General features: G+C 45.3%; 1 long non-coding RNA gene across 1 annotated transcript in view; it reads left to right on the top strand.

Moving 5' to 3' along the window:
• LOC115089306 overlaps positions 1–25,615 on the top strand; it is a 50,935-nt gene extending 25,320 nt beyond the window's left edge. The window contains exons 4-5 of the long non-coding RNA XR_003856059.1: positions 23,544–23,659; positions 24,683–25,615. This is a non-coding gene — a long non-coding RNA (uncharacterized LOC115089306). The remainder of the gene's footprint in view (positions 1–23,543; positions 23,660–24,682) is intronic.
• The last annotated feature ends 801 nt before the right edge of the window (positions 25,616–26,416 follow it).

Raw genomic sequence — 26,416 nt, 5'->3', positions numbered from 1 at the left:
CTGTAGGTAACAAGAGACTCAGAGGGAAGCCTGAACAGAGGCATGGCAGAGGTAACGCTCCGGCGCCTATCAAAATTTGGCCTGGAGGCAGTGGCCTATGTCTACATCTGGTTAAAAGAGAGGAAATGGAGAATGTGACTAAATAATTTACCTGATGGAGAAAGGTAAATAATGGTGTGCCCTGGGGATTTGTACTAGGGCCAATGTTGGTTACCATATTCATAAATCATCCAGAAAAGGGAACAACGATTGAGGTGACCAGATTTATAATTTAATTTCTATTCCATTTTTACAAGAACTTTCCATGTTCAAAGCTGATTACCACAGCAATATGGTATGTCTCGTAGAAAACCATTCCTCATTAAAACTGTTACTCTACCATCACTAAAACAGCTAGTGCACGTCAACCGAAGCTACAATGTAAAAATAGTCCTGCTTCAAGGTTACAGTCATAATAAAACCTCATGTACCTGAGTTAGGTCTGCACACCTAAGATAATAAACCCACAGTAAACAATAAAATAAGCACCCAAGCCATTAACATTTAGATCCAATCCAATGGCTCATACCAATGCACCACCTATTAACATTCAGACATAGCCCAGTACACAGAATCAAGTGGTAATAACCATAACCCAAAGGCTAGACCTGAGTACATTAATTAAACAAAGAATAAACAAAGTATAAATGCCATGTCAAGAGGGTACAGCACAAAAATGAGGGTTATAACTCCAAAAGAGTCAGACCAATCAGCCAATCAAAGAGCGATAGTGTAAAGTTTTAACATTCAAGTCTTATGTCAACTGGCAACAGATTCCACAACTAGTGTAGCCTTGCCAGTAAATGGTCTTTTCTGTGAGCTGGTAAGCCTTACGTTTTGTACAGAAGTTAAAGCCAGATGGTGTTTTTGATTATAACATAGAGACTGTCGTGGGAAACATTGTTCAGTGCGACTGGCTTAAGTGGTTTGGGGCAAAGCCCTTCAGCACTCTAGATGAAATGGAAAGGATTTGAAAGTGCATATGGAGTGTAATTGGTAACCAGTACAAAGATCCCCGTGACCAGTCCCTTTCTTTAAGGACGTAGGACACAGGCATCGGAGGGGCAGGACACCCAAGACATGGGGAGGGGAAGGGAAGTAAGTGAGAAAGGAGGATGGGTAGGCCGAGGACAGATGGCAGGGGGAGGCGTAGCTCCAGACTGAAGAGTATGGGCGGATGGGTTGCAGGTATGGAAAAGTGGAGGTGGGCCAGCCCATAGCACAAAATGCTGAGTCTTGCCCCACGAGCCCTCTCCTGGGCTAGCTGGAATTCTTCCTGCCCACGCAGCCAGTGAGTGAGCGTGGGAGGGGCGGAAGAGGGTTGGCTCCATTGCAGCATAATGGTGAAGATGGCCAGCATAGGACACACACTGGAAGCAGGCAGTGTAACATTTTCGAATGTGGGGACCGATGAATCGCCATGAAGAGTGCAATTGCAATGTAAGAGGAACTGGCGCAAATGCAGGGCGATTCTCTACTTTGACATCAGAGAATGGGATTTCACCACCGGAAAGTCGACCCCCTCCCCCCCAGTACTTAATGGAACAAGGTAACAGCTGGAAAATCAATGGGATAAAAATAATTTGAAAAGTGGCAGGACCCCTTCTAAGGCAGAGTTCAGACAACACTGATTGAGCAGTGTGGCACATTGATATACTGTACATACTAGTGCTAGTCCACTCCCGCAAGCTTGTTTTTAAGCAAGGGCAATATGTTGGTAGTGCTATTGTTAATATGGATATAGCCCCACCCAGGGGTGTGGTGTTGCGGGCGCGTCCTCCACGTCACTGACGAACCGAGGGCTTGGAGGCCTTTCGGATTCTGTTGCAGGCGCGAGGAGCGCGGTCGCCTCTAAAGCAGGTGAGGTGAGCCCTTGGGCCACGGCAAGACCCAGGGAGGAGCCCCAAGCCCCACCGTGGGAGGTGAGCCGGTGCGAGCATGGAGAACCAGGCAGGAACTGAAGCAGGAATAGAGAACAGAGTCTGACCCTCAGCCGGACCTGCACGCCCAAGACAACCAACAACGCAATGTTGATTGATGAACAGTCCTCCGACTGTTCCAAGCCCTTTCGGACCTGCCGCTGGGTAACGGCATTGGGCAGCAGGCCGGACAGAGGACGAGGGCAGAGTCCTTAGAACACTGAAGACATCACAGATGAGGGCTGAAGCGAAGACATCACAGACGGGAGCTGGGAAGGAAGACATTGGCACTGTCTTTCAGGGCGCCCTACACAGCCAGCACGGCTGGACTGGTCACGGATCACCCTGTCCTACAGCCGCAGGAGCGGGACGAGCACAGGGAAGAGGAGGGTTACTGCACTCCTGGCAGCCTAAAGCAGGTTGAAACATCAGGAACTGGAACAGGAACAAATATCTAGGAACATCTGGAACCAACATCAAGGAAACAGGCAGAGACACAGGACAGGGAGCTGTCAAGACAAGCAAGACCATGGAGGGCCTGGATCGAGGCACAGACGACTGTGAGACTCAATCTGAAGGCAAACAGGAACTGAAGTGAAAGTCCTTTTATACTGCTGTATGGAGGCAACTCCCTGGAAGGAGTTCACCTGGACTGCCTCTCACTGGCCCTATAACTGAGGAGGACTGCCGCAGGCCGGCCCCTAGGGAGAAGGGCGTGGCCAAACCAGGAAGTCCAAGCAGAGCCAAGCAAGCCACAGGCAGGCCTCAAGAACAGCGAGGCCTCCCAGGCCCTGGAGCAAGTCCTGGATAGTTTGCAGGCGAGGCCCTGGCTGCGGAGCTGCCTCCAGAAGAGAAGGTAAGATGCCCCCTGTAGCGCAGCTACATGAGGGATCGCAACATGTGGCTTGTCTAGTAATGCATCCCTCCGCTATGAATAGATTTCTGAGGGGAACTGACCCTGTAAACCAGCAACATACTGAAAAAAAAATAAAATGGGGTAGATATTAAATACTCAGCGACTTATCCGGCTAAATTGAAGCCTGGATAACTTTATCCAGCTAGACTTTTTCCAGATATGTCAGGGGCATTCCTGGGGTGGGCAGTAGGTATTCTGGGGAGTAGTGGAGTTATCGCAAAACTCCCCAGTCCTGTGCACATATTTGGGGACCAGCTTGCAGGTAGACTGTAGATACACATTGGGTGAGGGCTATGCCTGTCACATTGGTTTATCTCCCTGGGAAAAACCTCGATGCTTTATTTTGTCTGTACAGCCACCAGGGCAAACCACTCAGACAAGTGCTGATCATGGAGACCTGTCTCTAGAGTGCCTGACACAGCAGCTTGTGTTTCAGCAGGCTACACACAGAGAGAGTTGTTTCTCAGTCTGGGCTGAGCAGCTACAGCAGCAAAGTTGAAAGAAACACTTTTCTTCTCAGCATCTCTCTTTGAAAGTTTGCTTTACTCATCTCTCTGTCTTTCTCTGCGGAAGACTGAGTTCCAAGGTTGCGTATTTCCTGGAGATCTCCAAGCCTACCCACAACCCTTCTCTCGTCCTGCTGGTTTCTCAGCTTCCAGGACAAAACTTCTCTCTCTTGGCTTCCTTCCTGCCGCTCTCTTTTGCAGACTGCACTCTGGCTCTCTGCATAGAACTCTCCTGCTTCTCTTTCTCCTTCTTAACTGAAAATTTTGCCAGAGAGCCCCAGTCCTTCAGATCCCATCTCCTCAGTCTATTGGCTCCTAAAGTCACGTGCTCTCACAAAGTTAGCCACATAGTGCAGTGACAACGGCACAGGGGAACAGCCATGTTGCGGATGTCTCAAACAGTCTCCACCTCAGTAACCACTGGCAGCCATGTTACGGAGGCTGCCTCAACAGTGACTACATTTAGTGTCCTGGCTGCTTCTCCATGGCAGCACATAGAACCAGGTAAGAGGGCACCACATGGATTTGGAGTATTATGGGTTTCAGTGTATGTTTTGGTGATGGTTATGCTGAAGCTACACATTTTCCACATAACAAAATAGATTTTCTCAAATTACCTGTGTGGTGGTGTCTTCATTCAACAAATGGGAGAATGGTATAAATAAGAGCGTGGGTGCCTCTGGCCGCCTGCACCGGTTGAGCAACCAGAAACTGTGTGGTCTTGTCCCATCTTTTTCGTACAGTGATGATCTTAGCAGCGTTGTTTTGTACTAATTGCAACCAGGCAAGTGATTTTGTGGGATGCCTTGAATACACTACCTTGCAATAATTAAGAGGGAAAAGACCACTGCCTGCATCACTAATCTGAGATCAGAATGATGTAAAGGTGGATAGGGGGGAGCCGGATTTCCAGAAGGCATATGATACAGTCCCTTATGAGAAAACTAAAAAGCCATGGGATAGGAGATGTTGTCTCATGGTCAGGGGTGTTTTTGTACAAAAAGGTGCCCCAAGGATCTGTTGTGGGACCAGTGTTGTTCAACTTATTTTGTAATGATCTAGAAAGGGGAGAGACATACAGAGAAGGGCAACCAAAATGATAAAGGGGATGGAACAGCTCCCCTATGAGGAAAGGCTGAAGAGGTTAGGGCTGTTCAGCTTGGAGAAGAGACGGCTGAGGGGGGATATTATAGAGGTCTTTAAGATCATGAGAGGTCTTGAAAGAGTAGATGCGACTCAGTTATTTACACTTTCGAATAATAGAAGGACTAGGGGGCATTTAGCAAGTTAGCAAGTAGCACATTTAAGACTAATCGGAGAAAATTCTTTTTCACTCAACACACAATAAAGCTCTGGAATTTGTTGCCAGAGGATGTGGTTAGTGCAGTTAGTGTAGCTGGATTCAAAAAAGGTTTGGATAAGTTCTTGGAGGAGAAGTCCATTAATTGCTATTAATCAAGTTTACTTAGGGAATAGCCACTGCTATTAATTGATCAGTAACATGGGATTTTCTTAGTGTTTGGGTAATTGCCAGGTTCTTGTGGCCTGGTTTGGCCTCTCTTGCAAACAGGATGCTGGGCTTGATGGACCGTTGGTCTGACCCAGCATGGCAATTTCTTATGTTCTTAAGTGGATGCAGTTTTCTAACCAATAGCAAGTTGTCAAATGTCTTTTTAATATATTTGTTAATGTGATCTTCCATTGATAATGCAGAGACTAGGATGATTCCCAAGCTATGAACGTTCTGACATGGTGTTATCTTGACATTAGTTTTATCTGGGTTGAGTTTTAACCTGCTCACTTGCATCCAATTGCTAACCACTAATAAGGCTTCATTCAGATTCTGGCATGTACTTTCCAACAAAATAATCATTGGAAAAAAAGAATGTCATCTGCATAGCTATAATCCAGTAAATACTAGATTCCTAATAATAGTACCCAGAGGCTGCAAAAAAAAAAAAAAAAAAAAATGCGTGACAGTGGTGTCCCTCAAGGTAAAGATCATAACTCCAAGAAACGAGATTCCAGTGTCTGTTGCCTGTCTGACAAGAAAGAGTCAAAGGCTTTAAATCCAAAGGGCCCAAAATTTCTATCAGAGTTGTTGATTAAATATTGTCCCACAAGAATACAAAGTTCTTCACAGCAAGCATTGCTTTCAGCCCCAGCAATCTCAAAAGTATGATTAGCTGAAACAAGAAAAAAAGTCATTAACTTTCTGTGCCTGAAGTTATGAAATGAAGTCCCATTTCAAATATATATTGAGTGGGACTATTTGGCATTTTGGAAGAAAATGAAAGCCTGGCATTTTAGCCAGATTCTTTCTATTTTAACTGCAGCCATGCATGTTTTGATACTTTTTATTCTGGTTTTAAGTTGTGCTTCCATTAGAAACTGGTTATTAAGCTTTTTATTGTATTTCAGGTTTAGTAACCAGAAATTATTATTGTACCTCTAGTTTTCTGGATACAATTCTTTTTGAGAGTTCATTATCTGTAGGGTTGCCAACTGGCTCCAGATTTTCAGGGCAGGTTGATTTTTATATCATGTGTGGAGCCTTTACATGCATATGAGAGAGTGAGAGTCAATATGACATGCTATATATACACCATGGTAAGAGTGGACACTTTGAACTCAGGGCGGGTATGAGGGGGATGGTTTTACATACACAGTCAGAGGACTTGCTGGCTAGAGACTGCATTGTACAAATCATCAACTCCTCTCATTGGTACCTTTCATTGATTCAAATGATAGAAATTCATTGGTAATAGCAAATGTGCAGTTAATTCTCTGACTGTGTATGTAATCTGCCCTGTGTTGAAAGTGTCCCTTCTTACAGTGGTGTGTTTGTATATATATATATATATAGCATATCATATTGACTCTATACAGAGGTTCTCTCTCTCTATCTCTCACTCTCTTTCTCTCAACATGGTGTGTGTTGCCACTACCCCGAATACCTTTTTCTGTCTCCTTATTCATTATGTACATATTTCCCGGCTTCTTAAAATTTGTGTTACTTGTGCGTGGCCCACATATGCATGTATGGGGCTGTTTTGCACGAGCAACACTTTTAAAATCTACCTGTAAGAGTTTTATAAGGCCTTGAACTGAATTTCGTGCCATCAGATTTCCGCACAGTGATGCAGGCTTTCATCTGACCTTTATTGGATTACTGTAATTCTTTAATTATTGACCTGCCAGATTTCATGTTAAGTCTCTACAAACCCTACATAATACTGCCACTAGACTAATCAATGGGAATAACATTCAGGAACACATTTTCCAATACTGGCAGGCTTTCATTGGCTACCCATTGCATATCGTATAAAATATTAGAGATGTGAATCGTGTGATCGATCGTCTTAACGATCGATTTCGGCTGGGGGGGGGGGGGGGGGGGGAGGGAATCGGATCGTCGCAGTTTTGTTTTGTTAAATATCGTGTAAATCGTAAATCGGGGGAGGGCGGGAAAACCGGCACACTAAAACAACCCTAAAACCCACCCCGACCCTTTAAAATAAATCCCCCACCCTCCCGAACCCCCCCAAAATGTCTTAAATTACCTGGGGTCCAGTGGGGGGGGGGGGGGTCCCGGTGTGATCTTCCACTCTCGAGCACACTAAAAAAACCCTAAAACCCACCCCGACCCTTTAAAATAAATCCCCCACCCTCCCGAACCCCCCCAAAATGTCTTAAATTACCTGGGGTCCAGTGGGTGGGTCCCGGTGTGATGTTCCACTCTCGGGCCACGGAGCATTTGATAGAAATGGCGCCGGCGCTACCTTTGCCCTGTATGACAGGTCAAAGGTAGCGCCGGCGCCATTTTGGTTCCTGTCCTCAGACGTCGCGAGCGTAGGAGATCGCTCCCGGACTCCCGCTGGACCCCCAGGGACTTTTGGCCAGCTTGGGGGGGCCTCCTGACCCCCACAAGACTTGCCAAAAGTCCAGCGGTGGTCCGGGAACGACCTCCTGCACTCGAATCGTGTTGCCGTATGGCCGGCGCCATTTTGAAAATGGCGCCGGCCATATGGCCATATTGCCGTACGGCAACAACAATAGGCTCGGCGCGCGCAGGGGTTTTTTTAAAAGGGTTACGCGCATAACTTATGCACGTAACCCTTTTAAAATCCAGCCGTATATGTGTAATTTTGTAAGTCACCTAGTTTTTCACCAGGCGACTAATAAATAAAATATATATATTTATATTACATAGACCATATGTGCTCTGGAAGGGAACTAAAGCATAATGCAAGTATTAAGATGGTATTATGTTTGGCTAGCTGCGGGGTAGGACCTGCAACCGGCCGCACTTTCCAACTCACCCCAGCAACCTCTAAGCATGGCAGGAACGATGCTGCACGCCAACGGTCTCCAGATCCTGATGCAGCTCTGATGCCACCTGAATGCTGCTATGCTCCTGATGCGGCTCCAATGCATCCTGAATGCTCCCATGCTTCTTTCGCTCCCTGGGGTTTCCACAGGCATGCGCGCACGGTGCACATCATCTCTTAAAGGGCTTGCAGTAGGAAAAGCCCTGTGGTGCCCTTTGATGACATCAGCAAGCTGTGACTATATAAGGTTTCCCTGTTCTGCCTAATGCTGCCTCAGCAATGGGTCTCCTGCTTATAGCAGTGCATGTTACTCCTGCTTTCCTGTTGTTCCAGTATTCTGGTGTTCCAGCCTTGCCTTGTCCAGTCTGTCTCATCCAGCCTTGTCTTGCCCAGCCCGTCTTATCCAGTGTCTCCTCTCTTGTCCTCGTCCATCCTTCGGCCTGATCTCCTGGTGCTGACTTCTTGCTTTGGATCTGACTACTCTTGCCTGTCGCCTGCCCTGACCATTGGCCTGCTCCCCGTATCTCCAGTCTGATGTCTGTCCTGACCCTGGCACGTTTCTGGACTCTTGCTCATCCCATCACCCTAGGGATCCACCTAAGTTCTGCCAGCTGCCAGAACCTAAAGGTTCAACTTGTGGGGGAGGCTGCTGGTATACATGAAGCTCCAGTCTGTCCCACTTCAGGGCACATTCACCAGCTGTTGGCGTAGGGCTCGTAGGTTCGCCTATGAAGCTATGTCAACTACGTCACAGCCCTAACGGCTCACTCTCACACCGCTCCTCACATATGCACATTAGCAATAAATTTGAGAGCGTGAGATCACACCCCCTGACTTACAAGTGAGATTCATTTTTGTCATGGTATGTGCAAGATGAACAATATAAACACTGCACCTCCAGTTTTGTAAATATATATTTTATATTCACAGACCCCCCCCACCCCCCACTCTCCCCCAATAACAGTTGCAGAGCATTTCCCCCTACAACACACCATACAAAACTCCTGTCAGGGACCCTTCCACTTGAACAGTCTCACTGAAGTTTGACAGCATTAGCAGCATTGCAGCAAGACTAAATTACTAAATTTCAGTGAGATCTGTCAAATGGAACAACTATGTAAACATTGCAGTCTACCATAGAAGAGAAAAACACTCCTATTGGAAGGTACAAATTGGAAAACAGGACAAGCTAGGCTGCTACAATGGTACAGATCCCTACACAGAAACTATGTGCTAGAAGAATAGTTCACTTTGTTCACGCATGCAAAATTACCCTCTCCAAATACAAAATAAGTTATCACAAATTAGAATTAGAAATACACAGACAAATTCTAAAATATATCCTAAGAACCGGACTCTAGACAATGCATTACTGGAGTACTAGAAATAGAACTGTATTTCTTCCTATACTAAGCCAGGCCTCAGTCACTGTTCTTATGGGGAGTGAGAGTTGTTATGTTACATGACACTTCCCACAAAAATAATGGAGAAGGTTCAGCGTCCCTTACATTAAAATGGGGGCCACTGAGCTTTCGTTGTTTTTTTTTTTGTGGGAGGGGTATACCCAGCCCCATGAGAAAAACTGCAAAGGCTTGGCAGCCCCGACATAATACCCATCTCCCCTCAAGAAAACCGACAAAGACTAGGTGGCCCCAACATAATACCTCTCCTTCAAAAACTATGACAAGGCCTTTCTTTTTTTCCATCAGACCTCTCCTCTTTTTTTCCTGCCCTCTGTGCTCTTCCTCTCTCTTTCCTGCCAACTTCTTCCTCCTGTTCCCAGCTCTCCTCTCCCCCCTTCAGCAACCCACCTAACTCCTTCTTCCTCTCTTCTCCCTTTGCCCTTTTTTTTTCCTTCTACCCCACCCCCTCTTGCTCTCTCCTGGCCCATTCTCTCCTCAGCCCCCCTTCTCTTCCCACCCTTGTTATCTTCTCTTGCCCTCTAGTCTTCTCCTCTCTCTCTCACTAATCCACACCCTCTCTCCCTTCAGCCCCAGAGCCATAGTGTGCCTATGGCCAGTATGGCCTTGGCTACAGATGCCTCTTCCCAATGAGTGCCATAGTGCCACTGGTGATATCGCCTACTGCTGCCATCCGGAGCGGCATGATCTGAGTAGGAGGAGGAGTGCTGCAGCCCCACTGAAATCTGCAACATGGCTGACGGGCTCTGAGAAGGAAGAGGAATGGTGCATCCCAATGGAATCGCCAGCAGGGCCTTAGGGGAATGAGCAGTGCATCCTTCTCTGCAGGAAGGAGCACTAAGGTGGAACATGGTTGGCCTCCACAGACCCAAGAGGAAATTGTCCCATTGGCCGCACGGCTGAAGGAGACTTCTGATACTACTAAAAGAGGGGGGAAAGTGAGAGAGAGCAAGTGTGTGTGTGCGAGAGACAATATGGGCCAGATTTTCAGGTTTATGTGCGGGCGTAGATTTGTGCACGCAACCTGCCGCACATGTTATAAAATCCAGGGTCGGCGTGCGCAAGGTGCACACTTGTGCACCTTGCGCACGCCGAGCCGCACAGCCTTCCTCTGTTCCCTCTGAGGCCACTCCGAAATCGGAGCGGCCACAGAGGGAACTTTCCTTCTGCGCCCCCCCCACCTTCCCCCCACCTTCCCCTACCTAACCTGCCCCCCAGCCCTACCTAAACCCCCCCTTTACCTTTATCTGATGAGTTGCGCCTGCCTTTGGACAGGCGTAGGTTACGCGCGTCGGCCCATGGCCGGTCTGCGATCCCGGGCACAGCGGCAAATGGCCGCTGTGCCTGGAGACTCCGGACCCGCCCCAGCCCTGCCCCCGGACCGCACTGTCCCACCCACTCCCCGCCTCCTTTTTCAAGCCCTGGGACATATACGCGACCTGGGGCTTATGCGCGTCGCTGGGCCTATGCAGAGAGAGAGAGAATCAGAACATGTATGTGAGAGAATATGAGCATGTATGTGTGTGAGAGAGAGAGCATGTGTGTGTTTTGTGAGAATGAGAGAGATCATGTTTTTTTGTGTGAGAGAATGAGAGTGAGCATGCATTTGTGTATGTGAGAGAGGAGAAAGTTTGTATATAACAACCCCTCTTCCTCTCTGCCTGCTAGTCCATAACAATTTTAGGGCATCTGGAAATCAAAAGGTCCCAGATATGGAAAGTGGGGCATTCTCTTTTACTCATTATTTTTAATTATTGCATGTTATTTTGATATCTGTTATGAAATATTGGTATTTAGAAAATGTTTATATGAGTTTTTAATTATTGGGTGTTATTTTATTTGTTAGCTGTTTTATTGATGTGGTTTTACTACTATTGATATATGTCTTGATTTCTTTTTTTTTTTTTTTTTAATGACGAATGGCTATGTTTCTGTTTTCCAATGTTGCACTGTATACAGAATTTGGCTTGTTGCATTTTTCAGTTCATTTTTGTCTGCATGCTTCTATATATATTTTATGATCTCTTTATTCTGCATTTGAGGGTCTGTCTGTTCTGCATGTGTGACTGAGGTGAAGTATTCCGCTAATGTTTAGTTTCTGTGTAGGGATCTATAGCAACTTGGCTTGTCTGTTTTCCTAATAGGGGGTGTATTGGTATCTAATGGCCTGTTGTAACATTTGCAGTGTTGCCTTTTCATAGGTAAAGTTGTTACTGTTTTAGTGCTGACAGTTAGGGCTGTTTTGAAATAGAAAGTTTATTGTGTTGTAATTCTGTTTTCTCGTGGCTTTTTGGCCATGGCGAGTTACAATACGTCTAATACCATATAGATTCCAAATGTCTTTTTTGCTTTTTTTTTAACGACAGCAATGCATGAAAATATACTATTGTAAATAAAATATACATATTGTAAGTGATATTTCATCTCAGAAGACTGTACTTTGAATATCCTTTCTCATGTAAAATCTGTTATTATAATTGTGTATGGGGGGGGGCGTGCAAGGCTGTAAGGTTTGCTTTGGGCATTGCTGTACAAACCTTAACAGCGCCTCCTAACTCACGGTGTCATGTGGCATGTAATGGGTAAGGGCACAGTTTTTCCCTTAGCCAGAGGTGTGAAATTGCCTGGCGTTGGCTCTGTTCAGCCCCCCCCCTTTCCCCCCTTCCCCTGCTTCCACCACTTCCTCTTGCTCTCTTCCTCATCATTTGTCCAGGTGGATGAGTTACCTCTCCGTCTCCAGTCTGGAAGGACTGAAGTGAGACTGCTTCCAGGTCTCCTAGAGGCACCGCAGGTCTGGCGATGAGACAGGTCTGTTACTGGCCGCATTAAGGAAGTCAGGGCCGGCATTGGCTGCTTTCAGAAAGTCACATCCGCTGGCAAGGAAGGTCTGGCAGCGGCAGTAGCAAAAGATGTCCTTTGGCAGTGATGACAACAAAGACGACAAGAACAGGCAGGTTCGGTGCTGCGGAGGTCCGCGGTAAAGAGGAGCTACACGTGGTGATACTTGTTTTTATGTGCAGCTTTGCTCTTGGCGGAAGTCACGTCTTCTAACCTGTGCCTCAAGCTGCACAGAAGCAGGAGGATTGCAGGGAAGCAGAGCAGCACTGCTTCAGGAAGCAGGAGGGGTTTAAGAGAGTGGGAAGGAATTGGCTAGCATGTAGATAAGAAGCATTTTTAACAAATAGCTTGCCCTGCTCATTTGCCCAAAGCTGGTGGGACCATGGTCCCTGTGGCCCACCCTATTCTGGTGCCGAACTAAAAAAGGTGCAGGGAGGAACAACAAAAATGATAAAGGGCAAGGAATTGCTCTCCTATGAAGAAAGGATGAACAGTTCAGCACTCTTCATCCTAGAGAGGAGATGACTGAAAGGGGATATGATAGAGGTCTATAAATAATGTGGAATGGAACAGGTAAAGAGGGAACAGTTATTTATCCTGTCGTATACTACTAACATGCCAGGAAACTAACCGATAGCAGATTTAAGACAAATTGGGGAAAGTATTTTATCACGCAAAGCACTTTGAATCTGTGGAATTGTTTGCCAGAGGATGTGCTCTAGGCATCTAGTATAGCTTGGTTTTAAAAGGGTTTTGGATAGCGTTTTCTTGGAAGAAGAGTCCATAAACTATTATTATCCAGGTGGAAAGCCACCACTTATTCCTGAGAACAGACAACAAGGAATGCATCAACGTTTTGGGATTCTGGCGGGTACTTGTGTCATTGTCAGAGATAGGATGATGAGCTGACTGGATCTTTGGCCTGACCCAGCAGGGCAGATCTTATGTTCTTATGAATTGCATCTGTCAGCATTCACATAAAGGTGAATTCCCAGAATATTCCATGTGTAAAAATGAGCATGTACATGTGAAAGTAGCCTCTACTTGCAAACTTCTTATTTTATAAAAGTAAAATATATGCACATATTTTCACTTTTGCACATACATATCAGCATATAAAAAAGTAGTAGTCTAGGGGCGTTGCATAGCAGGGCCAGTATTGATGCTATTTCAAAAGACGTGTGTGCATTTTCCAACTTACTCACGTATATTTACACCTGTTAATTATGTGGCGTAAGTGATATTAAATGTGTTTAATATGTTGTACTGCCTGGGTAGGAGGTCTGGGTGAACTGGAGGAGAGCTCAGGCTGAAGAACCAGGAATTTTTCGATGACCTGGAGAAGTACTGGGCAAACTGGTGAATTTATTGATAAAACTGGTAATTTCCTTGGCAAGCACATTTTTTAAAATTGGCAGACGTGCATATATTGGGATTTAGTCCTACTTTAATTTTGTGCTTAAAATAAATGCACTTATGTTTTTAAAATAGGAAAAGTCAGCACATTCAATGTATTGATATACGTGTTTCAATTCATCGCATGTATTTGCACGTAAACTCGCATACATGCGTATGTTGCAAAATATATATCATACACACGTTTTATAAAATACTATTTTAAAACTATGTGCGGCCATGTACATGCTTACATGCTTCTGCACACAGTTGCTTGAAAGTTATCCTATTACTATATAAAAGCTTTGGCCTGGATTTTAAATGCCCTACGCTGTAATGAAACCGCTATCTGATGGGAGGAGCAATCAGATAGGAGTTAGCAATCTATAGTATTTAGGAGAGTTGTGGGTGGATCCTTGGACCAGTGGCAGATGACCACGCCCCCGGGGAAGACTCCCGAGAGGGACCACCGGTCAGGCTCAGAGTATGGAGACAGACACACACTAGTTCTTTTATGAGACAGTATACTGAACCACCAGAGGTGGCAGTAGTGAGCTGGAAGTGTCCCGGCTGGGCTGTAGTCCCTCAGATACTGGAACTAGCGATCCCTGGAGGCTGAGCTGAAGAGAAACTGAAAATTAGTGAGTAGGCAGAGTAATGCGGAGTTCATGTACTGAACCTGATGGTAAGACTCACACAATGTCTCATAGAAGCCCAGGAGCTGGAATGTATAGGCCCTCGAGGAGCGAGTACCTGGTTCCAGGGAAAGCTCTGAGAGAGCGATGGTAACCTCACTGATGTAGTAGGCAGTGATGACTTCCAGGCAGAAGTGAATTCGAAGCAAGTCCTGGGAACAAGGGCCCTCGAGGAGCGAGTACCGGTTCCAGGGAAAGCTCTGAGAGAGCGATGGTAACCTCACTGATGTAGTAGGCAGTGCTGACTTCCTGGCAGAAGTGAATTCGAAGAAGTCCGGGAACAAGGGCCCTTGAGGAGCGAGTACCGGTTCCAGACTGCAATCTACAAAGTAAGACAGAGAACGAGGCCCCCAAGGAGCAGGTACCCCTGGTTAGTCCGAGGAGGCAGAGGAGCTTGGAAAGTCGAAGCGAGTCCATTGTCATTCCTTGCTAACTCGATATGTTAGCAAATTCTAAGTCCTTAAATATCCGTCGCGGGTGACGTCATCTTCGGGGGACACCCCCGAGTTTCGCGCCATCGCCGGTACTTCAGTCGGGGCCGCGCCGCGCGCACCCCCCCAAGGCCTCCAGGAAACATGGCGGTTAGCAGCGTGAAGCCGGTCTGGGGACACGGGAGGACCTCGGCAGGAAGACGCCGCCGCAGCCAATCTTCCCGCGGCCGAAGAGGGAGGCGCCAAAGAGGTGAGGAGGGTGGAGAGAGGGCGTCGGAAACCGACAGGCACAACATACGCGTGCCGGGCCTATTTTAAAAAGGCCTGGCCATGCGCGTAAAGCCCCAGGACGCACTTAAGTCCTGGGGTGTCGGAAAAGGGGAGGGGGCGGGGTCAGAGGCTCCCGGCACAGTGACAAATGGATTGCGTGCCAGCAGGGTGCCGGTTCGTGCAACCTGCGCCTGCCTCGGAGCAGGCACAAAAAGTAGGATAAAGGTCGGGGGGGGGGGGGTCTAGGTTAGGGCTAGGGGGTGGGTAAGTTAGGGGAAGGGAGGTTAGTTTAGGGGGTTGGGAAAGGGGGAAGGCAGCAGGTCGTCGTCGTGCACAAGTTTCACTAATGTGCACCCCCTTGCGCACGCCGACCCCCGATTTTATAACATGCACTGGCACGTGCAGGTTATAAAATCGCGCGTAGGTCTTAAAATCTACCCCTTTGTGTGGAGAACGATTTTCCAAGCTTGGATTTTGTTCTTGTTTTTGTTTCAAGATGGACATATTGTACTTAGATGAATGTAAGGGGAAACTGTTTTAAGAATTTTTATGCGTTCTGGGTCATAAGGTGAATTTGGAAAGCTTAGTAGTTTGCCAGGGATATGGCAGGGTCTGTTCATTGGAATGTGAGAAAGTAGTTTCATTACACAAGAAAATAGCTATCAGTGTTGTTTTTTGGCATCTAGTTTATATACTTCTAGTTGTGTTTCTATTATTTTTTTTTTATTTTGTTTTTAGTCTTACATTTGTTTAATTGCTTATTTTGTGTTGTACCATGCCGATAGTCATTTAGATAAACTGGAGTGTGACAAATTAGAATGAATAAATAAGTAAATAACCTGCTTCCCTGTGTTTTTACCTCTCTGAAAGACTTTCTGTTAGAAAATTTTGCAATGTGTAAATGTCCATGGGTGTTTATTACAATATTAAGTATTATGTGAATATGTAAAATAACATTGTAATGAGTTGAAGTGCTATTAGTGCAGTAAACTGTGTAAGCAAAATTGCAAGAGAAAAAACAGGCAGATTTGTAATGTCTGGCAAAGTTCTGGCCCTTAACCAAAAAATAATTTGAAAACCTAGATCTCTGACTCTCATTCTCCTAAGACACATGTCCATTGAGACAAAAGCAAAACCTCTTAAGCCAGCAGGCGAAGGAGAGGATCTGGCCTTCTCCCGCTGGCTTCAGTGTTAAATGCCAGTACAGCTCTCTGGCTCAAACAGTAGGCTTCTGGGGGTGTGGGGAGCATGGGAGGGAGGATCAGTTTAGATGTAGAACTGGAGGGAGGGATTGGGGCTGCTGGCAGGATCCTTTCTTTTTAATTTGGGGCACTGGGAGAGAGAAGGGCTGTTTGCTGGTTACTTTATAAAAAACCCAACATTCAGTAAGCCGGCTAAGGGTTAAGTTACCCGGATAACTTTAACCTTGTATTTTCAGTGAGAGATACCTCCCACCCAGGGCCGGCGCGCGTCATTAGGCGAACTTCGGCGGTCACATAGGGCGCCGAAGAGCAGCCACGTGGTGCCGCAAGCGGGGCCTATCCCGTTCACGGCAAACGGAAATAGAGATTGTGGGGCCGAGGCAATACAGTGCGCTCAGCCGAGCGCACTGTTTAACCTGCTGTTGGACGCGGCTTAAATAGGCGCTAGTCCACCCCCTAATGCAAAAGGGGGATTAGCGCCTATTTAATGCGCGTCCGACACGGAGTGAATGAGTTAGCGCTCATCACATGCAAATGCATGTGAATGAGGCTATTACTCATTCACTCCAAATGCAAAAAGATAAATGTGCATCTCAGACACACGTTTATCGCTCAGATATTAACGCCTGCCTGGAGCAGGCGTTAATAGCTGAGTGCACTGAAAAAAAGTACAGAAAAGCAGAAAGAAATGCTTTTCTGTACGTTTAAAAAAAAAAGAAAAAAAACCCTCTGCCGGCCGCTTTGAAGAGTTTATCGGCATCGGTGTTCATAACCGGCAGACCGCCGGTAACCACGGGGTCGCGTTAGCAAGAAGGCGCTAAGGTTGCGACCTTAGCGCCTCCTTGCTAGCGCGACCCCCTAATTTGGTTATTGCATGGTGCCTCTCTTGCGTGCGCTAAGGAAGTGCCCGCTTTCTGCAAATTTTATTGCATCGGCCCCTGTATGCTGCTTCGGCGCCAACTGTTTCTATTTCTTTTTGCCGCGAGCGGGATAGGCCCCGCTTGCGGCACCACGTGGCTGCTCGTTGGCGCCCCCTACGGCTTGGCGCCCTGAGAAGCACACAGTCGGCGCCGAAACAGGTAGGGGGGCACGACCGGGGAGGGGGCACGACCGGGGTGGGGGGTGGCAGCGCAAGGGTCGCCTAGGGCGCCCAATTCCCTTGCACCGGCCCTGCTCCCACCGAATATTTGGCATAAGTTATCCAATTTACCCAGATAGCTTTGCTGCTGCTTGGCTTACTGAATATTGACCTCCGTATTATTAATTTGGGCATTTATTATCCACCAATTCAAAAACATTTGCTCATAGTGGATTACAAAAATAACATGTAATACAATAAATAACACATAACATAAACACAATAGGTAAACAGAAGATAAGACCATCAAAAACATGAAGTCTGCATTAATATGCTAATAGCACTGTATAATACCATTTATTTATTTATTTATTATTTTATTAAAAATATTTATATTCTGAATATTTATATGCTTTATATACAAACAGAAGATTTCATTAAGCATGAGCAGCCCATCTGAAATTCTCTGAGGCAGCTCAAATTTACCCAGTTTGCCTCAGCTGATATTTTCAAGTAAGTAGGTCTGGATTTTAATGCAAGTTTTCAGCGCAAAGCGACTCACATTTGCACAAGTGGGTGATGGCCAAAAATAATTTGTCAGGGTCCAAGCAGCTCTGCTATCTAATGAATGACTTCAGTTGACTAACTCGCAGCAGTTATACAATACATGACATGAGTGTCTGACCCCTGAATCACCCTTGTCTAGACTAGTGCTCCAGGTCAAAAGTCTGTATTCAGATAAGTAGGAGATGACTTGTATTCAGGCTGGCTTCAATATTGTCTGAGTGACCTCTGGGAAGAGGTGATTGTATTTTGAATTAAATCTCAGCCAGCATGACAATTTATAGTAGTTCTTATAACTGGTGATCTGACACCTTTAGAAGCATTAGAATTCACATCATGGCATGAAACTTGATAAAAGAGAGTAAAACTGAATATGTTTGTTTACATGCCTGGGAACACATTTCAGGGAGCATTAGGATCTTTGCTTAAGAATATTTCCTTAGGTAATGGAAACTTTGGAGCTGGAAAAGTAAGGGAAATGGAAGGAGACCAAGGCTGAGGGCAAAATAGCATGAAAGAGCAAAGAGGAGGGAGAAAAAAACATTAACATTGAAAGATCTTCGTAAAATTATTAATAGCATAAAAAACAGGTTGTTTTGTACACATTCAGATTTCTCAGGAATGGATGCAAAGTTACTTTAAAAATATGAGAAAAAACAAAACAAAACATGATACCACCTCATTTTAGGGGCAATATCATATAAAATGGTAGAAATATACTGTGGTTGGCTTTCCTGGACTGGTCAGACCATTTAGTTTCTAAAGACAGAGACCACAAATCATGTTCATCAGAAGTTTTGAATGCGATGAGAATTGAAGAATTAGCATTATAAATTAAAATAGCCCATTCATAATACCACTACAGCCACTTTAAATGCTCTGCAATTTGCTATCTTATGTATATACTCAGTGACATTGCTGAAGAAGACAGAATTATTTTGTTTATGTTTACAGGTCTGATTTACTGTGTGTGCTTACAATTTGAGCTGGGTTATGGTCCTCCAGTACTGACCTCAGCAATGATCCCCAAACCATTATTAAGAGGGCGACTGGTAACACAGGCTCTGCACTAGATTAGCCCCTTAACCCGGAGCTCTCAGAATCTCCCAGAACTGCTTAGTGTGTGGGAGATGATTAAGTAGAACGGTCTACAATCTATTAGCAAATGACTACCCTGGTAATTAAACTTGAGATCTCAGGTTAAGCTTGCCCACACAGATGGTGCGTCACAGACGGAAGGTTTGCTAGAATAATCACAGAATCATTCAGCCCCTCAGCTTCCATTTCTGCCGAGCTCCAGAACATTGCTTCTTGGTGGTTGCTGCATATCCTTTCAGAACGTAGATGTACACTTTTCATATGTGGGTATTATTGCCAGCTGGGGCTCCTCCGCATGTGGAAAGAATTGGATGGGGGGTGGGGTGGGGGAAAGCGCAGATGATGATAAAAGCTGGAAGGCCCGTGGCTGATGTGTGCTGCAGGGAGCCTTTCAATATCTTGACAGCTCCGCTGAGTAAGACTAGCCAGATGTCTCTGCCAGAGATGCGCAGGTTGCGTATGAAATGTAAAAAAAGATAAATGAAATCACTTGTATCACCCAAACCACACATCTGCATGTGCAAAAAAAACCAAAAACCCCGCAGATTAAGAGCAGACTGATCTTGGCTCCCTACTTTTTTCTACCTGGGACAGACGTATATGGAAAACCAAAACCAATCATTAATAGAGAGGATAAGTAGACAAAAAAAATCATTAGTATCTACATCCTGTAGTTTATACACTCCTAAGTTGATTGGTTGCTAAAAAAAAATATTGTTATTGTCCAAAACGTATACATTTTAAAATATTTGTTAGCTCAATCAAGGTATCATCTCTATCCAGCTGCCTTGCTGGTTTTCAGAGGTCCATATTTAGCTGCTGGCTGGCTAGGAGCCAGATAAACATCTGGCTAACTTAGCTGGGATATTTAGTGGCACAGGTGCCCTGAATATATCCGGCTATCTTAAAGTTAGCTGGATACGTTTTTCTGGCTAACTTTAGAACTGCTCTTCAGCTGGCCTAAAATTATCCAGCTACTTTAGTGGGGTAAAGGCACCCTGCCCCTGGAAGGTAAAAGAGGAGTTGATTTGTACAATGTACTGACCGAAAAGGTAGAGAGTAGAATGTACAAATCAAGTCCTCTTTTACTTTTCATCGTTCCAAATAACACAAAATCTTCAGTGATGTCAACTTTGCTGTTCGTACCTCTGACTGTGTATGTAAAACTGCCCCCCCCCAAACCTACCCCACCCCGAGTTAAAAGTGCCCCCTAATACAGTCTCTCTCACTCTCTCGGCATGAGCATTAAAAACCTTTTCGATAATGCACCTGTCGTGTATTAATCAGCATGTGATGTGAAAATTAGTGCTGGTGCGATAAATATTATCACAGCTTGCGGAAATTACCTATGCAGTGTGGGAGCAGGGAAATTAGACTAACCGTGCCCCCTTTTTATTACGGGTGCTATTTCTGCTATATTTATAGCAGTTTGATAAATCTAGGCCTTAGCTGGACCTCTACATTTTTATCAGTGTGTTCTCTTCGTCATGCTATGTTCCTAACCATACTTAATGCCTTAATCAATAAAGGTTTTCTTTCAGTAGGTACAGAATGGGGAAAAATCACTTTTTGAATAAGCTCCAGATGTACTTAAATGGTGATTCCCATTTTGTATCTATGCAAAAAAAAAAAAAAGCTTAGTAGTGTCCATTTGGCCCTTATAAATGTTTCTCTTTAAGTGTAGCTTTATAGGTGTATATGATAAAGTAGTTTGAGAATAACTTATAAATGCAAATCTGTATTCACTATAATTTTTGCATTTGCTGCTTGTAATTTTGTTTTGCCTAAAGCCAGCTGGTAATAACATGAGTTGCATACAATTGGATAGACAAGTCCAAAGCTAGTCTTGTCACTTTGAGCCTATTGATCCCTTCCACAATAGTTTTTGCATTACTGTTCTATATATTTGTGTAGTTATGTATATAATGTTCCATTGTCATATGTTATACAATCTGTTGAGCTTAGTTTTAGTTGGTCCTTTTGTTCATGGCTTTGGAGCTTTAAGGTCATATATATGTTATGGTCCTTAGATCTTACTTATAAGGGACATTAAAGTGGTCAGGAGGTCAATGTACACCAACCTTTGAATCACAGAAGCTTAAACATGTCAGTGACAATGCAAAGAAAGAAAGAGCGACAGCTGGTAGTCTTACATATCATGTAACATTATGACATTGTTTAATGCTCCACTAACCACATCAGACAGGCTGAAATGTGAAGCTCAGGACCTTTATGTTCAAATCTTTTTTTTATTAATTTTGTAAATTCAGCACAGAACCAAGAGCTGAGACACTGACAGACTCTTTTCACTGCTCACTGAGGAATAACACTAAACCCTTTACAGAACAATTCCTCCCTTCCCCTATCCTCCCCCTGTTGACTCAAGTCCAACATAAGTCCATAAGAGACATCATGTACTCCAGTTCCAAGACTTAGTTAATAATCATTCAGAATCAAAATCTGGGCCTTATGAGATAGAGAGATTATATATGTGTGTTATGCCCGTCGGTCGCAGCTGTCTGCGACCGCTGTTCCTCACCTCTTGCCTCAATGCACTGACTCCACTGGGAAGACTTGTGGCCTCCGCCAGCTATTGCCGGCCTGCCCGCCCCTATTCCTGGGCCTCCCTGGATGGCGTGGACGCTGCCGACCGCCATCTTGCCCTTGGAGCTCCTTAGGCACGCTTGTGCGCTTCCGGGCCAGTCTTATGCAGGTCATGGCAGTAACCTCGGGGGCATGTCCCCCCCCCCCCCCCCCCCATAACGTCATTCTCCATGGACTCTTAAGCTGGCTGGCCCTGTCTGCCTACGACTTGGCAACGAGTTCCCTCATTGCTGAATCCGCTTTGCTCACTACAGACCTTCTGTTCCAGCTCCTGCTTCCTCGGCGTGAGACAACCCGGGTCCCCGCTCCTCGAGGGCCCTTTCCTCATCTCTGGCTATCCACTCCTTGGAGGGCCTTTCGCCAAGGACTGACTGCTGCCTGCCTCGTTTCCCGGGGCTCCCTGTGGAACCATCACTACTTCCACTGTAAGTACTTCGCTCGCAGATCACTAACGTATTCTCTCTACTGAGGAACCCTCATCGGTGTATCCCGCTCTGCGGACCACTACCGTATCATCTCTAATGAGGAACCCTCATCGGTGTATCCCACTCTGCGGACCACTACCGTATCGTCTCTAATGAGGAACCCTCATCGGTGTACCCCACTCTGTGGACCATTACCGTATCATCTCTACTGAGGATCCTCATCGGTGTACCCCACTCTGTGGACCATTACCATATCATCTCTACTGAGGACCCTCACCGGTGTACCCCACTCTGTGGACCATTACCATATCATCTCTACTGAGGAACCCTCATCGGTGTATCCCACTCTGCGGACCACTACCGTATCGTCTCTAATGAGGAACCCTCATCGGTGTACCCCACTCTGTGGACCATTACCGTATCATCTCTACTGAGGAACCCTCATCGGTGTATCCCACTCTGCGGACCACTACCGTATCGTCTCTACTGAGGAATCCTCATTGGTCTGCCCCGCTCTGCAAACCACTAATGTATCATCTCTACTAAGGACCCTCACCGGTGTACCCCGCTGTGTGGATCATTGCCGTATCATCTCTACAGAGGACTCCTCTCTCTTGGGTATACCCCACTCCACAGACCCTGTGGCACCTCTGGGTCTGTGTGACTTCCTTGCTACACTCCCCGCTCCGTGGGCAGTGTCTCTCTCCAGTACCTGCTGTCCTGCACACCCAGCAGCTGAGACCTCGCCTCCCGACGGTGAGGCTCACGGGGCTCCTCCCCGTTGGCGGTACCATCTCTCACCTCCGCCCAGGGCCCACAAACCCACAAATCCTAACAACATGGTTCCCAAATTCGGAGGAAAACTTTCTTTAAATGCGCTCATATTTCTCAACACGTCAGTGTTGATATTGACACATTAAAGGCAATTTTCAGTGAACTCTTCTAGCTACAAAGTCTGCAGGTACTTTGTGCCCTTGGGTCTTGTAGCTTAATTTTCAAACAGAAACTAGATGGGTAGTTTCTCTTGGGAATTTGCCTACAAGGTCACCGGATAATTTGCGCCTGCAGTTTGAGTAGAAAATGGCTGGAAAGCAATGTCTATAGATCCGAAAGTTAAATCTGCACATGTTGTATCCCTAGCCCGCCACTCCCCGCCCCTGGGAATGCCTCCCCTCAGTGTAGCTAAAAGCACTCGCATGCTTGTACCCAGATTGAGTAGAGTAGAGTAATTTTCAGACAGGCCAATTTATCTGGGTAAATCGCTATTTGCTTGTATTGAATATTGTCTTCCCTATGTTACAAACTTTTATGCTAAAGCACTCTGACAACTCAATGTTCAGAATCAATAGCCCACAGAATGTTTAATTCTTTACTTGCAGCTTGTGGTGTGTGTGTGTGTGGTGTGTGTGGTGTGTGTGTGTGGTGTGTGTGTGTGTGTGCGTGGTGTGTGTGTGTGTGCGTGCGTGGTGGGGATTAGGAAGATCAGACTTTATGCTGCTATTGGTCAAACTACTTCAGAGTAAGGGTCTGATTTATTAAGGTTTTTTTTTCCCATTCTATGTCTGTGGAGAAAATATATATTTTTTTTAGTAAAATTAGACTCTAAATCTGAACTGGAGATGTTCAGATAGTCAGAAGGGAAAGGACATGAATCGGATTGTATACATGTTAGCCACTCACAGTTTAACTTGCATCTCCATACTTGCTTGATTTCAAATTTTTTGAACACAGTTCAGATATGAATGAATATTTACACTTTTTAAAAAACCTCTAATTGAAGTAATTCAATCCATCTTTGTTCAAATCTGTAGGTATGTGCAGCAGTGGCAACCAATCTGTGCAAACTCAGATTAAACCTGACCCACCCCTTCAAACAAGAAACTTGAATCAGAATCAAACTGTGTTGAAGCTGACTCTAAGTATCCAGGTGAACTTGAATGAGATATTTGTTGTTCATTGTAAGTTCTCTGCAAATTCCTTATTGTCCAAGTACTTTTTTGTTACTCTGTTCTCATTGTAAGCTGCCCAAGAGGTAGTCCAAGTTATTTATTGTTAGTTTTTATGTTTCATTGTAAGCTGCCCTAGAGGCATCAGTTTGATTTCACTGTAAACCGGTGCGATATGTATATTATACAGGAACATCGGTATATAAAAATAAAAATAAATAAATAAATAAATATTTGCAAATCAGAACACAAGTTTGAACTGAGCCTGCTGAGGAAGTTTGCCCATTCCTAGAACTAGCTGTCTTATACTTGTCACTATTGTAAATCATAAAGAAGACAATTATTCTCTATAAGCATGTCTCTTGACCTACTGAGTGTCATGTTTGACCTTGAGGTGTAAGGCCTTGGCACAATGTGCAACAATCATCCTTGATCTGCTGAGAGAGAGCAGGGTTGTTGCCTGTTTTATAGACTATTTTCTAAAGATTTTTGTGAATGATATTTTCAAATCATATGTGCATGAAAACTTCATAGACCCTTCCCCCTCGCTCCCCATCAAAGTTCTATGGGAAAACTTAATTTTGATTGGTGAAGTGGCGTTCAAGCATGCTTGTCTAACTCCCCTTTTACAAGAAGCCATGCTTCAGTGACCTCTGAACTATTGGCACTCTAGGCAGTATCTGGACCATGGATCCTGCTAATGAGGGAAGACTAACCTGTAAGGCCCAGGGGGTCTCACTCACAGTCACTCAATGAGCAGTCCTCACACCATGAGTGTTGTCCCAAATGAAGATAGATTTTACTGATAAGAATATATAGTAAGAAAAATATAAAAATCAGTAAAAAACAGTTCTTAGGGTTTCACAAACACAAAAAGCACCAGTTCAGTTTCTTAGGTCCCTTAATTAAGTTTCAGGAAAACTAGGCCATTCTCTTCTTTCGTACACACCTCTGCTTCCTTGTGAAAATGTATCTTAAGACTTAGAAAAGTTCTTTTCTTCCAGTTTGGACAGTAGAACTACTTGGTTATTGAGCCGATCTCCCAGAAGACTTTCTTTAACCCTGCAACCTTGGGTTAAGAACCCCTCCTGAGACCTGATACTAGATGGATCCCTCACTGAACCTACTCCAACTTTAATATGGAAAAGAAAGGAAACGCGTTCTCTCTCCCTTCCAGGAGCTTTGGAGAGCTACAGCCCTATGGATGCCTGTTCAGTTCTTTGGAAGACATCTCTTTCAGCTCCCACACCGACTCCCACGTGACCCCCTATAGTGACTCACTGAGACACCTACATAGCCTGCTAGAACCGATCCACCTTTTAGAGGATGGACCCGCAACATCACCAGTCACAAATGCACTACACCTCTGTATAAGAAAGTTCCTTTCTTCATAAGCGAGCTTAACCAATTCTACTCTTGTAACAGACACAAAGGGGCCATTTGGCAAGGGAAAGGTAGTGGTGGTGTTGGTGGTGAACCACAGATGAAGTAGCATTTTTGTGTGGGTGGGCAGAGAAGGCAGGAACGAATGTTGAGACAGGGTGGACCAAGGGGTTCTATCTGCCAGCATCTTCTCTGCTTCTATGGCATGGAACGATTTAATACAGAAGTAAACAAGTGGGACTCTTCTGAGTTACTATGGCTACCAAAAGCATTTTCTTCTGAATACTATTTTCATGTTCTCTTTACTATGTATAAATCTTAGATTATTTAGCAATTGCTTATTATGAAGTCAAAAGGAACTCTGGATTAATTAATGCCAAATATAGTTATGTTTAACTGTGAAAAGATGTGATGCAGATACTTTTTTTTTAGGCATAGACAGTATTCAGCCACACAGATTAAAAATAGCTGTTTTATCAAAAGGAAGAAAATATTAGCAGCCCTAAAAAGATATAAGGTGGCTATAGCTGGGATCCAGGAAACCCATTTGTCAGAGGAGGAGTACAAAAAACTTAAAAGAAGTTGGGTAGGACAATATTTTTGTGCAGGTGGGTGGCAGTTTTGGTGCATACAAAATAACAATTCAGCTGCTTCAGCAAATTAGTGATCCTACGGGAAGATATTTGATTTTAGTTGGTAAAATATAAGGTCAAGAAGTCACTATATATTAGGGATGTGCAGGGAAAAAGTTTTCGTTGCGTACGTGATACGTATTCGTGGGGGGGGGTCAATTCCGTTTCATGCGGAAGTATGGAGAATTCCATAAGTTGTCGATCTATAAATACGTTACTACGGCGAGTTAAATTATTGTCCCAGCTAAAATTAAAATTAACTACAACCCCCCACCCTCCTGACCCCCCCAAGACTTACCAAAACTCCCTGGTGGTCCAGCGGGGAGTCAGGAAGCCATTGCTGCACTCGTTTGCCGGTTTCATCACGGCGCCGATAGCCTGTGTCACAGGGGCTACCGGTGCCATTGGTCAGTCCCTATCACATGGTCACCGGCGCCATCTTGTGCTCCTACCATGTGACAGGGGCTGACCAATGGCACCGGTAGCCCCTGTGACATAGTATGGGCAAAGGCTATCGGCGCCATTTTGAGTCCTGGCGTCGGACGGCAGGTCGCTCCGGGACCCCCGTTGGACCCACAGGGACTTTTGGCCAGCTTGGGGGGGCCTCCTGACCCCCACAAGACTTGCCAAAAGTCCAGCGGGGGTCCGGGAGCGACCTCCTTGCACGCCGGCCAGCCGATGCCAATGCTCAAAATGATGCCGATCGCCTTTGCCCTCACTATG

This window comes from Rhinatrema bivittatum, chromosome 4, assembly GCF_901001135.1.
Source record: "Rhinatrema bivittatum chromosome 4, aRhiBiv1.1, whole genome shotgun sequence".
Classification (NCBI taxonomy): Eukaryota; Metazoa; Chordata; class Amphibia; order Gymnophiona; family Rhinatrematidae; genus Rhinatrema; species Rhinatrema bivittatum.
This window is presented reverse-complemented; position numbering and strand designations above follow the sequence as displayed.